Source organism: Mercenaria mercenaria, chromosome 3 (genome assembly GCF_021730395.1).
Source record: "Mercenaria mercenaria strain notata chromosome 3, MADL_Memer_1, whole genome shotgun sequence".
Taxonomy (NCBI): Eukaryota; Metazoa; Mollusca; class Bivalvia; order Venerida; family Veneridae; genus Mercenaria; species Mercenaria mercenaria.
The window spans coordinates 37,283,882-37,297,991 of record NC_069363.1 but is presented as its reverse complement, the minus strand read 5'-3'; the positions used below and the strand labels follow the sequence as shown (position 1 = coordinate 37,297,991).

Here is a 14,110-nt window from a genome sequence, read left to right as displayed (position 1 = left end):
GCATACGGATCAGTTCTCAAATGCATACATAGTGTGAGTAGTCTCTGCAATTTGAACTGTAATTCTAACTTTCTGCGCAGAGTGTCTAATATATACATAAATTAAATAAATGCTGCAGTTTGTTTAAAGTCTACTCCAATGCTACCTGTGAGCGATTGCAACAACTGCACTAAACTTTCAAATAATTTCAACCAGAATCATGCTATTAACAATATAGTTGTTGAAGAAATGCTACATCTGTGATTTGTAGTTGATTGGAGTTCAGATGCACGAGAGCGAATTTCAAAAAAATATTATAATACAAATCTAACAAGTGAAATCATAGTTTGAGACATTATTTAAATTCTAACACGCTATCAAGGATTTTTATGTACACCCTTGCCGCTATTCGCCAAAGGTTTTCCCGCTCTGTGTGGTTTTCATTTGCTAAGCGCCGCTGTTACGTTTGACACTTCGACGTAATGATTGTGACGTACAAATTGTAATTTTGTTATATGTGACGTCGTCTTTGAAAACCGGTCCAGATGCTGCATGACGTAATATCGAGAAACGACGTTTAAAGTTGCGCCAAGTTTACGCGCGCAGCTTTCTTACACATGTTTTAATTAGCAAAAGTTTGACCGTTAAAGTACGACTGCTTGTTACATGATTGGAAACAGCCTACTACAGAAAGAATATTTAGACATCAGACCTGTAAAAAAGTAGTGGTATTACGCCTGAGGCAAAATATTTCGTTCAAAAGCAGTTGTTTCCCCTTCGCTATGTTTCCGGTTTCGGATTTTATCAGGGAAGCATGTGAAGTTTACTTTTGTTTAACTACCTTTTGTTCAACGATGAACGGATCTGAGACTTGTTATACTGTTTACTGATTAGGTAAGTACCGTTTATAAACAGTAGTTAATGAAGATTCTCTAATATATTTGAAACTTTCACTGAAAATAAGTCGGTCTTTAACCCGGAAGTGAATCCAAAACATACCGAGGGAAATTTATGAAATTTATCTTGTGGCCACTAAACACAGATGATTTCACTATGCCTGTGTATTTAATATAAAATGGCCAGTTGGGTTATCATAAAGATTATTGAAGGCAGGCAGCTTCTTACTCGAGGTGACCAGGATTCATCAAATCAGTTCATTGTCCATAGTAAGCATTATTATGGAAAAATACAATATACATGTAGCAATGATAATTAATAAATTTGATGCAGACTTATAGATGCCTGCCTGTGTCGCATCATTTCTCGAAAAGTCCCCTCTCAAGTAGTAGCCAAGGTATTTTAAAAGGAAATATGCAGATGTCCGGTAACCGGACGCCTACCCTGCATTCTAGCTGTCCGGCAACAATACGACTAGCCTCTCCGCTAATGTTTTTCTAGCTGTTCGGCGATCTTTTTATATATGAATACTGTAAGGAAATAAATTTATTGTATCATTTTTTTGGCATAGGTGTGAATATTCACCTGTAAGGCGTATACAATATTTTAAAATTGATTACCGGACACCTAGAAAACCCCTATAGGATAGAAATTTGGATAGGCGAGGCGTCCTGTTACCGGTTGGCTAGAACACCGGCTAGGTTTCTAGTTACCGGATGTCATGACACTTGCATTTATAAAACGGTAAATGTTTTTGCTGTGGGTCTCATAAGTCATGTTATTTCTGTCTGGTGACTACTGTCTTTCCATTATTATTGATTCAGAATGTTTTGTAACAGGATGATTTTTTTTTTTGGATAGTGGGAATTTATGCCATATAATGAAAATCTTTTTAATTTTGAAATTTTTGAGCCTTGCTGTGTGTAAAACAATTTATGATCCTTTAAAAAATAGATTCATAGTGTAATAACTTTTATAGTATTTTGTGGTAAGGTAATGAAACCTTTCACAATCACATTATTAATTTAGTATTCATGAAGTTTTTGATTTTTAGTGATGTTTACAGTACATGTAATATATCTTCTTTCAGATAATATTCCTTGTTCCTTTGATGGTTCATTCCACTATACAACTGGTTCATATACCCTACAACAGCCAGGAAATTGGTCTGTTTACTTTAAGATCCCAAGAAAATGTAACATATTTTGGATGTGCTTTGAGGAATCAGTTAAGTAACATGCAGCTAATGGCTCTTATCAAAATTTTAATGCAATATATTATTTATTTATACCTCTGTCTAGGTTTTGTTGGAGCCAATTCAAAATAAGTCTACTTCTACACTAATGATTTGTACAATGTATGTACATGTACTATGACTATTAAATGGCTTAAACTGACAAAACTGGCATTATTGAAATTTAATTTCAACAATCTGGTTTTGAGGCGGCAAAAGGGAGGATCAGTTTGTGTAAAGTCTTCATTACATTGGCTATTAGCCTGAGAAAAGTATGTGGCACTCAATAAGTACTTGGATAATTTGAATGCTTAACACAACATGTACATGTGTATAAGTTGATATCTCATTAACTTGTAGAATATAGTTCTAAATAATAGGAATTTTAATTAAGTATTCGAAGTAAATCAATTAATTGTAATTTAGTTTAATTGAAATGTGATTATTTTCAAATTTAATTAATCCATTCTCGACTAATACATTGTGATGTGATTGAATTTTTTTACCAGTTTTATTGCACCAAGAATATAGATTAGAATGAAGACTGTAAAGGTTCCTGAGATACCTGAAGATAACAGATACTTTTACCAAAGACTTTTAAATCTTTTTTCAGGAAGGCAAGTGTTTCCTCTTGTTTATGAAGCAACTCAGTTGGTTAAGGGGCAGACAACTTGTGAGCATGGTACATCACTACCTGTATTGATATTCCAATGCTGCTAGCTAGAATAGAAATAACATCTTGCTGTGGTACGGTCTGTGGAGACTTTTACTAGGTAACAACCATTTTTGATAGCTGTTAAAACAGTGTATACTTTTAACCCTTAGACTGCATGAGGCAGCTATCATGTCTGTCTTTGCAACCAGTGCAGATCAAGATCAACATGCTCATCTGTGAAGTCTGATCATGATCTGCAGTGTTTGACACTTAGCAAATTTTCTATGAGAACCCCTATAAGCTATAAATGGTACTGTCTCTATCTAAAGATGAAGTAGTCAATTTTACAAATTTAGCAGGTTAAGGGTTAACCCAATAAATGCAAAAAATGTTTTTAGCTCACCTGAGCAATGCTCAGGTGAGTTTTTCTGATCGCTCGATGTCCGGCGTCCGTCGTCTGTCGTTTGGCGTCTGTCGTCTGTCTGTCAACATTTAGCTTGTGTATGCGATAGAGGCTGTATTTTTCAATTAATCTTCATGAATATTGGTCAGAATGATAACCTTGATGAAATCTAGGCCGAGTTCGAAAATGGGTCATCTCGGGTCAAAAACTAGGTCACTAGGTCAAATCAAAGAAAAACCTTGTGTATGCGATAGAGGCTGTATTTTTCAATTATTCTTCATGACTATTGGTCAGAATGATAACCTTGGTGAAATCTAGGCCGAGTTCGAAAGTGGGTCATCTTGGGTCAAAACATAGGTCACTAGGTCAAATCAAAAAAAAACCTTGTGTATGCGATAGAGGCTGTATTTTTCAATTGATCTTCATGAATATTGGTCAGAATGATTGCCTTGATGAAATCTTGGCCGAGTTCGAAAATGGGTCATCTGGGGTCAAAAACTAGGTCACTAGGTCAAATCAAAGAAAAACCTTGTGTATGCGATAGAGGCTGTATTTTTCAATTGATCTTCATGAATTTTGGTCAGAATGATTACCTTGATAAAATTTAGAACAAGTTCGAAAATGGGTCATCTGGGGTCAAAAACTAGGTCACTATGTCAAATCAAAGAAAAACCTTGTGTATGCGATAGAGGCTGTATTTTTCAATTGATCTTCATGAATTTTGGTCAGAATGATAACCTTGATGAAATTTAGACCAAGTTCAAAAATGGGTCATCTGGGGTCAAAAACTAGGTCACTAGGTCAAATCAAAGAAAAACCTTGTGTATGCGATAGAGGCTGTATTTTTCAACTGATCTTCGTGAAATTTAGCCAGCATGATTACCTTGACAAAATCTAGGCCGAGTTTGAAAATGGGTCATCTGGGGTCAAAAACTAGGTCACTAGGTCAAATCGAAGAAAAACATTGTGTAGGCAATAGAGGATGTATTTTTCAATCGATCTTCATTAAATTTGGTCAGAGTGATTGCCTTGATGAAATCTAGGTCGAGTTTGAATATAGGTTATCTGAGGTCAAAAACTAGGTCACTAGGTCAAATTAAAGAAAAATCTTGTGTATGCGATAGAGACTGTTTTTTTTCAATTGATTTTTATGAAATTTGGTCAGGATGATTGCCTTAATGAAATCTAGGTCGAATTTGAATATGGGTCATCTGAGGTAAAAAAACTAGGTCACTTGGTCAAATCAAAGAAAAACTAGTGTATGTGATAGAGGCTTTATTTTTCAATTGATCTTCATGAATTTTGGTCAGAGTGATTGCCTTGATAAAATCTAGGTCGAGTTTGAACATGGGTCATCTAGGGTCAAAAACTAGGTCATATCTAAGAAAATGCTTGTTTTATCGCAAGAGACCAATTGTTTGGTCCAATCTTAATGAAAATTGGTCAGAATATTTGTTTCCATGAAATCACTAGGTCAAACATGTTTTACACTGTTATGGTGTGTTTCTTAGGTGAGCGACCTAGGGCCATCTTGGCCCTCTTGTTTTAGAACATCCTATTTGCAGTAATCAAAATCTACAAACAAAGTACATTTTATATACTGACAGCATGCTGTTGTCAGTCTGTTTGTCAATATTTTAGAGCATTGGTTGTAAGAAATTAAAGAATCATCTATTATCAAGTAGTGATAACTCTGCTTTTATTAAATAAAGAGACTCCTAGGTTAATTATTTAAAATAATATGTTTTACTTATTTGTTACAGGATATCACAGATCGATTGAATATTCAACAATGATCACAGACCATGCAAAGTTTGAATCTGACTTGCACTTTTGAATTTAGAAGAACATGTGGAGGAGGGTGAATGCTGAGACCTTTAATAATACATGATATTGCTGACACAGTGTGTCAGTCATCAAAGAAAGGTCATAACACTGCACAGTTGGTCAACAGTGGTTTAAATCCAGTCACATTCTGCCAGTGGAGAAATATCTTATCACAATATTTTAAACTTTTGAAGAAGATAACCAAGTATTACCACTTTATCATGTCTGCAGAAACACCTGGATTGTTAGTGTTAAAAGTGACAGTCCAGTTAACTTACTAAAATCTACTCCCCCTTGCCAAATGAATATTATTGACATGGAATGATACAAGCCTGACAATGGTACCTGTATGAACTCATAAGAGAATAGTATTTGTCTGAAAAGTCAAAGGATTCTGTTTGTCCCAAACCACTTCAACTGAAAACTGAAATTGTGATTGGCGAGGATTTTTCTGAGAACTGAAAAAAGGAAGTGAATGTAAAAGATAGAAATTGTTGTTGGATTCAAACGTTTTAATACACAACACTTTAGCCTGTTTTGCTGTTTAATTCAGCGTACCCAAATTATACTAAAAAAGTATATGGGACCAAATACTAACAAAATGCCTGTACCTCTCACATTTATTGAAATCTGGACTAGACTAGTTCACATACATGTAGATGTGTTTAGCTGTTAAGGTTAAACATCAAGTAAAGGTTGTAGTTTCAGTTACCTACATTAAAGTATTGGCTGGAAATAAATATTTACTTTTCACCAGAGCTTGTAGCAGTGTAACCTTCATCAAAAGTTAAGCTGTTGTGTTAATTATTAAAGTATTTTTAGAAAAAGGAATTTAGTATGTATGTTGCCATGGTAACATAATTCAAATTATATTTCATTGAAATTATGGATATGTATTTCAGTAAGGGATCTACAGTATATAATGTAATGGTAAAAGAATGTTCACTTTCTTGTATTGTCAGTTATAACTAGCCAGTGAAAAACAGATTATGAGGAAAGGGATGACTGAAATGTTTATTCTTACATAACAACTTTCGTTACAGAACATGGCTGTTTTAAAGTTTTTATGCGAAATTTTCAGATTTCTTTCCTGAATACTTATACTTTCAAATATTTAACTTATTAGAAATACTTTTTTAAAATAAGCTCTTGTTTTTAAGTATTATTGTAGTTAAAGGGAATTTAAAACATATTTCGCCATGGTAACACAATTTTCCTAGAAAATATGGAAAAATTTAATTAGCTGTACTTTCTAGTATTCTACTTTAAAATAAGCATAAACAAAAAAAAAAAACAATAGTAATATATGTTTCATTTATTTCAAAATAGTTATTTATTACCAGCAGGTAAAAGGCAAGTTATGAAGAAACAATGACAGAAATGTCTTATTCTTATAGTTATTACTCATGTTACAAACACTGTCATAAAACAAAACATTTTAATTTTTTTACATGAAATTTTGAGATAATATTTTTGAATACATACCACTTTATAATATTCAAGTTATCTGAAACACTTTTCCAAATTTAGCTCTTTTTTAAAGTACTATTGTAGAAAACAGAATCAAATGCATATGTTGCCATGGTAACATAATTTAATAATGTTTTATAGAAAATGTGAAGGACTTTAGCCAGCTAGATCTTTGCACTTTAAGTGAATATCTAAATATTCTTTGTAAAAGAAGATTCATTTATTTAAAAATAGCCAGTGATTACCAATAAGTGAAAACACAAACTGAAGAAACAACGACTGAAATAGTTTATTCTTGTGGTTATTACCCGTGTTACGAAACCTGTCATAAAACCAAACATTTTATATCTTTTCACATATAATTTTCAAATTTTACTTTCGAATACATATACTTCATTATATTCAAGTTACAAGAAACATTATTTTAAATTAAGCTTTTATTTTTAAGTACTATTGCAGAAAAAGCAATTTATTGCATATGTTGCCATGGTAACGCAATTTGAATAATGCTTTCATAGAAAATATGAAAGATTTAAATTAGCTGTATTTTTATGTTTTAAGTAAGCATCACAAAAATAAAATTTCATAGTAATAGAAGGTTCTTTTTTTCCAAAGTAGTCATTTATTATCAGCATGTAAAAGGCAAGTTATGAAGACACAATGACAAATCTATCTTATGGTTATTACCCATGTTACAAAAACTGTCATAAAACCAAACATTCTTAATATTTTCATGGGAAATTTTCAGTTTATTTTTGTAAATACATAAAATTATGCCTTAAAATATTTTAATTTTTAAAATTCTTATTTCAAGCTAACATGTTTTTTTTAAGTTTTATCATAGAAAAGGGATTTTAATATACTTGTTGCCATGGTAACACAATTTTAGAAATATTTTTATAGAAATTGTTGTAGATTTTAAATGATTATCATTTTGTGTATTAAGAAGGGATCTTACTTATATCATGCAATTGTAACAAAAGATAAATTTATTTCAGAATTGTTAGCCATTACCAGTATGTGAGAAATAAACTAGAAAGAAAGGATAACTGAAATGTACTGTTTTTATTTTTAATACCTATGTTACAAAATCTGTCATCAAATTGACAATTTTGAAGATTTTCATCTGAAATTTTCAGGATTTTTTTCTGAATGAATATACTTTCTAAATATGCAAAAACCTGAAAATGTCAAAATTCCTCATCTGGACCCATTTTCTCAGTCATGGTCACATATAATATCGCAGAGTTTCGATCTTCTTTGTTTGATAGGAAAATGAAATATTCCTATATAAGTGGTTATGTTTGCAAAAATGCAATGTAGTCCTGGAACACAATAGGTCTTACTATTTTAATATACATGTATAATTTTTACTGTAAGTAAATACACAAAAATATATGAAACACTCTTATCTAATTTTAACTTGGTATCCATGGTTGATTTCTTTAAGGTTTCATAGAACAAAATCTAACCAAAGTTTTTTAATAATAGTAATTATACATAATATATTGTATCTATTTTCTCGCTGTACGATGTCTTAAAAATTGGTGAATGTACATTTCTGGAAAAACATGTGTATAGACCTATAGATAATTATTTTGTTTACGCAATGTTAAAGCAAACATATTGATATTATGCGACTTACGATTATGGCCAGATCTCGAAAGTCACAAAAATACGCTTTATCAAAATGCGAGTTTTGTGATAAGGAAAGAAAGAAGTTGCAAGAATTTAATGTTTCCAGATATAAATAAAAGGAGCACGTACGTTTTTTCTCATGTATAACCACATTGTTTTAGATTCAAATTGATGCAATTCAGCATATTTTTGTGACATTTTTGAATTGCAGATAAAATTACAGTCGATATAATGCACAAGTATGCAAAGAATGCAAAGTTTCAATTCTACAGCTTTCAACTCAAAGGACAACCGCGCCATCAATTGAACTGACAAACTTATTTCGAAGCAGTACTCATTAACAAGTTGTTTTCAATGAAGTATGTTTTTTTTTCAAAAACATCTACTGAGTTAAAGAAAAAACAGACAAAATTTGTTTGTAACAGAACGTAAACACCTTTCTTTTCATGATGTCATCAGCCTTGAGGTAAGAACTTAACAAGACAAGTCATGTACAACTCCCAGACCTCCAGTTCAAAGGTCACGGTCACTATGGAAAGTCAAAGTTCAATAGGATTATTTGCCCGTCTGTTCCATAACTCGACAATTCGTCAAGGGATTTTAATTTTACGTGGTACACTTTCTTTCTACATAATGAGACGATCTGTCATGGGCAACTCCCGGACCCCATAGCTCAAAGGTTGAGGCCGCACACTAAGGCCGAAGGTTAGCATGGTATATCTATCATCGGAATCTAATAATCTAATCATACTTGGCACATATATTCCCCACAATGTGACGATTTGTTATCCGAAGCCTCAAAGATCAAACTGAAAAGTCAAATACTAAAATAATTTGTCTTATCTGGTCAATAACTTCATCACACACGAAAAGATGCACAAACATTCACCATAACGAGAAAATGTGTCACGCAGGGTCTGCTTTGTGTCATACAGCAATCAATGGATTTTGAAATAACTTGGCACAAATGAATTCCATAACGAGACATTGTGTTTCAAGCAACATCCACACCCCTAGCTTTAATGTCAAACTTACTTTGTAGTTTTGTCATTTTCCTTATACAATATGTAATTTCAAGCAAGCACGGATATACAGATATTATGGCATAAACATTCAACAGAATAAGTTGATGCGTCATATGGACCAATATAAACATCTCTGGCCAGAATTACTTCCCTTTAATATGATGAAGTAATTGATAACATTGTTTTCTATTTTTCTATCACTTTAGTTGTGTCTTAGCTTCATTTAAGTTTAATCATTACTTTTTTCTGACAGTTTGTTCAATCATATACAGTTAGAAGTATTTTATTTCATAATTCTATTTCAATTGAATATTGTCAATAGTAATAGTACGGTCACTAAGTTTTAAATTATCATTTGTTGTTACCGTTATTTAAACTGTTGTTTCAAAAGTATGTTTGAATTGCTGCTTTACACAAATAGTTTTCATTACATAAAACGCATTATGAGCCCCTTTTCTAAACAAAGTAAATGTCTTTGTCTGGAATAATTTATTCTGTTAAAGTGAAACCGTCTAAAAATGAGACACTACAAAACTGATCGGTTCTAGAAGGTAGGAACGTTTCGTAACCGAACATCATATGGTCGAAAAGAAAAATACACAAGATTGAAGATTGAATGGACCGTTTGCTAAACACTTCTAAACCGAGGAAAAATACGTTTTGTTAAATTTCTGTTTTAGATGTCAGTTAAATGATTCTTATAAACAGGTAATCACAGTAACACATCTGGAAATATTTCCTTGAGTATATTTAATTTATTACAATGTATTTTCGTTTCAATAAAATGTCATAATTATTCAGTACCGCTAAACGGCTTCTGATTAATTTTTAAATATGCATTTTTGACAAGAATGTAAGAATCTAGAAAACTTAATTTTCTAAGAGTATTCATGGGAAAAACATGCAAGTAAATAATTAGTTGTCAAAATATCCAAAGCATGTTGGTAACAAGCGTCAACAATATAATTCTAAATAATAAAGTGGCAACCCTTTTAGTAATCACATTAAATGCCACACACGACACGGGTCAATTTGTCTTTTAAAATCGTGGTGTGTGAGACAAGTAAGTTTCTAAAATATTGTTGAATGATAAATTAGATGTCACTTTCAAAATGAAGAATAAGAGCAAAAATTCTTAGAAACAAACTTGAGTTATACATTGCACTGATAAGTATCTTGCCAGTTTGTCTGAGAAGCTGAAGCTTTACGTCATGAGTGCCAAGGTATAATTATTTGTCGTGTTCTTTTCTAATATACTTTCATTGCACCAGCGTGAAATAATAGTGGAATAGATTTGGTAATTTCAAAGTGTAATAATTCAATAACACTAGCTTACAAAATGGGTAGAATAGATAAAACTCTTGTTAAGACAAGAAATAACAAGTCTATTGTCGAGAAGTTCCCTACAGGAAGGCGCTCTTGCCATAACTGTTGCCAAACGAACTGCATTTCTTATACTGAAATTAAATTAAGACACAAGCAGTGTCTTCCAATCACACACTATCTTTAAAGAAGGTTTCATGAAAAAGTAGCCAAGACTTGTACAGGATATGTCGCTTGTGAATTACGATTAGCGACATATAAAACAGACAAAAATAAAATGATCTGCGTATTTTCCATATTGCCTTCTATCTATGTTCCAGTTATGATCCAATGCACCATTTTGACTGAAGGACCGACTGACAAACGGACGAACCTATGGATAAACAGCGAAAACATAATCTCTATCATATTATTTGCTATCCACTTTTATCATAGTTTTGGCCTGTTTGTTACCGCTGCATTAATTTGCTGTCATCAGTTTATGAACCAAGGTGCATAAAAACATCTTTTACTTTTAAAGGTTGCCAATCACAAGCAAATTTTATTAGAGCGGTCGCTTTTAAAACAACGGGTACATCCATATATCTAATTTCTGTTCATCTTTATTGCCACTGTTACAGCGTAAGCGAACTTCTGTCATACAGATAAACACAACGGACTCGATGATCTTAAAGGACCAGAAAATACACCACCACTGAGACCAAATGACAGGAGAATAACATTGTCCTTTAGTTTCTGCTTAGTCGAGTTAGTGGCAAATTTATCTGACTGGATGTTAAATACAAAAACACAACGATTCCAACCCCTGTTTTATAGAAAACAACTGGATCTGACACTAATAAGTTCTACTCTCAGTTTTGCTTTAAACATATGTAAAAAAATATTTTGAAAATAAATTTATAAAATAAGGACTCTACAGGGAGAATCGCTGTCAAGTGGCTTTGACACTAATAAGTTCTACTCTCATTTTTGCTAAGCGTGTGTTAAAAAATATTTTGAAAATAGATTTGTAAAATAAGGACTCTACAGGGAGAATCACTGTCGCAAAGGAATTCTTTTCAAACAGTGGCGCAAAGTATGGTGAGCTTGTAAGCCAGGTGTTGAACAAACCTTAGTAATAGACACTATTTATGCTTCATGCTTTAAAAGGATCTTATAGATTTTAATGTTTTAACATTAAACAAAATTACAATAATTATAGCCAGATATACCTTTATTGATTTGAAATATATTACAAAAAGCAGTTCCTATGATGCATCTGCAAAGTAACCCGCCAGGTACTGAAAAGTAACCCGCCAGGAAAGGCATGTATTTAGTTATGCTAGCATTCAATTTTCGTTTTTTAGCCATGTTGATGTTATTGACACAGACTAATTTTTCTGTGCGGTCACTCAGCTGGCGTTGTAATATAGATGGAATAGCCTAATCGCCAGACGTACCTTCGATTCCCTAAAGCATCAAAAGTCAGACATACACTCTAAATTAATGTCCGAACATAAGAAAGTTTTTTTTCACTTTAATTTGTATAATGAATTCTGTAGCTTTGCAAAATATGGGCTGTTGAATGTAGCTTACTTGGAAATATCAAAGTTAATTGTTCTTTTATAGACAAAGCATTTTATCTATATCCAAATCCCCTCTCCATTGTTAAATGCTAATACAATTTGTTAGAGTATGATGTTAATCAAAAACGTTCACATCTCTTCTTGATTTTATGCATGATGTCTGATATGGTAGAAATAACATTGCTTTAATAGTGGATCTTAATTTATCTTAATAGACTTAAAACATTTTCGATGTCATACAATAATGTTCTTTGCATTGAGAGAAGTTCTTCCTGCAATAATCCAGGTATAATTACGGATTAAATATTGATCAATGACTCGATAGGTAGGTTGATTTTCATAATTAAAAACATTAGGTACTATCTCTATACTTTGTAACTAAATATATGTAGCTTTTGAGTAAAAAAAGAAGGAAAAACACTTTATGAAATACAGACTAACCTTTGCGTTTCTGCAGCAAAAATCCGATAAATTCCTTATAGAACACTTCAACGTCGTGGCAGTTTAAGTTATATGCAATTACACATAAATCACTAAATGACACAATACGATAGCACACCTTTTAACTGTCACTTTGGGCCAATGAACATGCATTTTATGTAACTGATAGCCTTATATCGTTTTGGCTGCTTGACTAGACTTTACTTTGGTCGTTCAACTTCAGTGGACCTAAAAATGTCAGTGAAATGGATAACATGGCTTCATTTTAAATGTGATATTCGTTTGTAAAGATTGCATATTCATAAAATAAAAAAAAAAGAAATATTTTTCTGTTTATATAAGCAAGCAGAGCCCCGGCAAGGTATCTGGCATGTTCAGAAAGTAATGGTTGCAGTTTAAAGTTTTAAGAAACGCAATATAAAACCTTGTCAAGGTATATAAACTCAATTATATCAGTTTAAAAACAAATTTCCATCCTTCAGACCATTACACTCTTGACAACTTCTGTCATTGCTTTATGATTTTCGTATTTATTCGCGTTATTTTATATACGTATTCCAACATTTTACGGAGATTGCACAGCAAAATGGTAATAGATGTCCTTAAGTGTTATCGACTATTTATTTAAAAAATCTATTTCCAACTTGCATGACAATAATTTTGAAAGCTATTTTGTGTTTTGCGCCGTGAATATGTCACTAAAGTAGGTGCCATGGCATTTGCCTTGTAACAAAAAATACATCATTGACGTTCGAAAGAATCAAATGTCATGATAATTTAGTTTTTCTGTGTTTACTGTGTTAATTTCGAGTTGATTATGCCAATAGTATGGAAGCTTCTCATCCAACAAAATGTCAACTTTCTTGAATTAAATGACATAAAGTATTACTACAAAATACAGTATAACATTTACGTCACTGCACTGATAATTGGGACAATCGAAGATAACTTTGTTGACTAGGGTGCTCTGAATTTTAAAAATATGAGAAGATAATGTGAAACACACGGCTTTTAAAAAAATTTCTTGATACGGAAAATCCAATTTCAGTCGGGTTTTTTTTTCGGTATTAGGTGACAACTCTGTAGAAATGTAATTGTTTTATATCGTAGTTTTAGTATATTTATTTTGACTGAAGATATAAATTCACAAAATAATGAAAACTTAAAATTTCACTGAACACCTTACCTTGAAAATGGTAAAATCTAAGAAACCCTAAAATAACATTTTATAACCAATGGAATACTTGTGCTACTACGCTACCAATGAAGAAGAAAATGTTTTTAAGATATACAATTATAAACATGAAAAGAATGTATAAATGTGGTATAATAAAACTAATAATTCCTTGCAAAAATGCATTTGTCTCCATCATTACAATAAAAGTTAAAATGTTCTCATACTAGCAAAGTCGGGGCGATTTATGGTTCGGTATATCAGGTTAAGGACAAACACTTTACTACATTTACTACTATTAGTGTATTTTTTTATCCACAGTAAATATTAGCTTTTTGTATGCAGGTAAAGATTTAAATGGATGTCTTATTAGTAGAGAAAAATTATAAGCAAGATTAATATGCCTGTGAGGTGCGCGTTATGGATCATATCAGTTACACAAAAAATTCTGAAAATGCCCTTGTTCAGCATATGGAAGT

At 32.1% G+C, this 14,110-nt stretch overlaps 1 long non-coding RNA gene across 1 annotated transcript; it reads left to right on the top strand.

Moving 5' to 3' along the window:
* The first annotated feature begins 315 nt into the window (after positions 1-315).
* Positions 316-5,408, top strand: LOC128555562 (uncharacterized). The gene is made up of 3 exons (XR_008370167.1): positions 316-873; positions 1,967-2,883; positions 4,932-5,408. It is a non-coding gene; the product is annotated as an uncharacterized LOC128555562 (long non-coding RNA).
* The last annotated feature ends 8,702 nt before the right edge of the window (positions 5,409-14,110 follow it).